Below are 3,256 nucleotides of genomic sequence, written 5' to 3' on the forward strand. Positions count from 1 at the left end.
CACATGGGCCCTGAAAAACTATCCAATTGTAACAAATGTTTCCATGTGCCACATGGTTGATTGGAATAAACAGAACTGTCTAAAATAGTGGAAATAGTCATAGAGGAAGAAAGAATTCCGTGAGAAAACAAAGATCTGTATAGAGCCAGATGATACCCTGAACATGCTTTCATTATTATTAATATTTTTAAGTGACTGCTCGCTTAAAATTTTCTAAAACCGTGCAGCAATGTTTATCTTGGGTGCATGTAAATATGTGGGAATAACATCCGCTTTTATTTGGTCTGAACGTGGTTGGAAACATAATTTCACGTGATGTTTTCCACGGTTTCTCAGGACTTTCGGTTCACAGAGCGGCATTTCCGCATTCAAAAGGCTCCTCTGCCGGCTCTACATGGAGCCGCTCGGAGACAGTTCTCCCAGGAGACATGCTTTCCGAATTCGGCGGATCTCTCGCACAGAGCAGCCGGATGGACTGCAGTCTGAAGTTCACACAAACCCCAACACACAAACATGAAAGCTATGAGTCTTGCCGATCTGCTCTGAGAAGCGGTTCGCTCGCATGTGACGTGTTTACATGACGCATTTTTGTTCTGGTCAGGCGTTTATTCGGATTAATTGTGGCCATGTAAACATGGCTACTGACCTTATCTGCAACAAAAGGACAATCCCACAGCAGTCTGTTGTTTAGTGCAGGAGTTACGTCGTAAAAATAACCCATGAATGACAGACAATATCCACGAAAGATTCATCTTTATTCTTAAAATTATTTATAGATGGTTTAAGGCTATAAAGATTCATTTGGTGATTTGATGCTCTGTATCAACGCACCACACTGGTGTGTGTGGGGGGGGTGAATACATAAATTCACACAAATAAATTATACGGCAATGTATATGCTTTATTAACTTTCTTTTACTGACATGTTTATTAATAGTTTTTTTTGTTTGTTTGTTTTTTTCCGATGCTGCACTTATATTCAGCATTGTTTGCATCCACAAGATGTCCTACTAGAGCAAAAGAAGCTTCATGAGGACACTGGAGTTGGATGAAATGCTTCTCAAATAATAACCACTTACCTCCCTAGACTAATAAACATGAGAATGTTTTTATGAGATGGAATTTATATGAAAGAAAATGCCAGTTTACTACAGATATGACATGTGATATCGAGGCTTGCTTCATCTGGGGGAGGACCTGACAATGATGACGTACGAAGTTTCATTACCCGGTTGTACCATGTGACTGATTTATGGAGTGGTTCAGATTGTGCCACAAGTCTTAACAGCTGCATGAATCTCAAAGGTTCTATTCAGTGAGACTTTGAGATGATGAGATTCAGGGGAAACTGTTGTTAAAATAAACCAATGTGTCTCATAAACAATATCCGCAAAAGATTAATTTTTACTTTTTATAATTGTTTTAAGGTTGTGAAGCTCCAGTTCTATTTAGCTCTGTATTGAGGCGTCACAGCAGTGCATGACGAGGCTTTCTCTAAAAATAAAACCACCACAAACGAGAAAAATAAATAAGTGCATGCGATAAAAACAACAGCACTGGTGCTAACAATAAAAAAACAACTCAGGTAGCTAATAAAACAAGTGAAGGAGGGGTACTTAGCTCAAAGAGGGGTGTATCGAGACCACACCCCTCTGCAATTCCAGCGTCGCTTCCCCCTCCTCAAGCGCTGCTTGGCTCCTGGCTCTACTTCTCTGGTTCCAGCGCCAACTTAAACGTTTAACTCCGCCCACGTTGAGGGACTCCCACTGTTTGTGATTCTTCTTCGTCACCGGAATTGTCCAACTACCCCTGGCTGCAGCCTGCAGACTGGGGCGTGCCTCAATGTGGGCGGAGTTAACTCCGCCCACATTGAGGCACGCCGTGCTCCTCCCGGTCGTCGACACAGCGCGCCCGTTTCTCAGGCCCTGGTGGTGGCGGCGTTGCCACACCACACCGCCCTGGGGCCCCGTTTTCCTGCTTTCCTCTCCTCACCTGTTCTATTAAAAAGAGTCTCCCATTGGGCACGCCCCCCTGCTGCACCGATGTTCAATTTACAGCAAGGTGAAGGTGTTAACGGGCCTCCAGATTTAAAAAAACAAATTAAAAAAGTAAAAGTCCAGTTGACCCCGTTACAGGTACACTTTGGCTTATGTCCATTGTGAAAAGTTATGGGTTCTCATTGTCATGGATGTGCAGACCATTCTTTGCACATTCAGTTATAGACCAAACCAGACCAAAACCTGTGTCAGAGGAGATGAGATGTGCCAGCAAGTCTATCAAAAAGTAATTATAACTTTGTCAATGTGCAGGAACATCTAATACCTCAAAACAGATGAAGTCTTTGACTTTTTATTTTTTATTTTTTTTTTGCATTACATTTGTTGTGCTTTGACATTTACTAAATAGACGTCCCATTACTGGGCCAGTTCAAGAACGCTTTTTCTAGTTCAATTAAACAAGTTGTCTTCAAGTTGGAATACAAAGACAAAAAGGTTAATCAGTAGTAAACGGTGAAGTGGCAGGGTTACAAATTAGGGAAAATTGTTGCTCATAATAAAGGGGTTGAAAAGTAAAAACCAGCCATATAGTGGTGCGGATATCAATATCAGGACAATCCGGAATCTAAATTGTTGCTGTTTCAGGGGAGCCACCAAAAAAGACATGGGTGATTGTGGGATAAATACCTGACAAACATGGTCCATCATGAAGGAATGAATGGTCCATCATTCTTCCTTAATTTAAAAAAAGTAATAATCATAATTCCCTCTATGTAGGTTCATCACCATCATAATTGACCTGACCACTTTCACTGGTACTTTCCATGGAAGGACAGGACTTCAGGTGTTTTGCAAGAACTTGAAGTGGAATCTCTATTCCACACTTGTGGCATTTTGCTTTTGCCATGCTACTGAAGGACTCGTCGTTTAGTGGTACAGGGTCAATGCTAAGTTCCATTAACATTATCAATCAAATTGCCTCATTTCACAGTATCACAGTTAAATTATAAAGTTCAAAGAACAATAAAATCACAGCTAAAAAGTTAAAAACAGATAAAAATAGAAATAAATTACATTACATAAAATATGTAAAAACACCAGATAAAAACGAGGATAAAACAGTAGAACAATAAAAGACACCAGCAGAGCAGAGTCTCATGTCGTGTCAAATGCCTGGCGATAAAAATTGGTTTTAAGAAGTGTTTTAAAAATGAACAGTGAGGACGCCTGCCGAATGCTCAGTGGTAAAGCGTTCCACA

Source organism: Oryzias melastigma, linkage group LG22, assembly GCF_002922805.2.
Source record: "Oryzias melastigma strain HK-1 linkage group LG22, ASM292280v2, whole genome shotgun sequence".
NCBI classification, from domain to species: domain Eukaryota; kingdom Metazoa; phylum Chordata; class Actinopteri; order Beloniformes; family Adrianichthyidae; genus Oryzias; species Oryzias melastigma.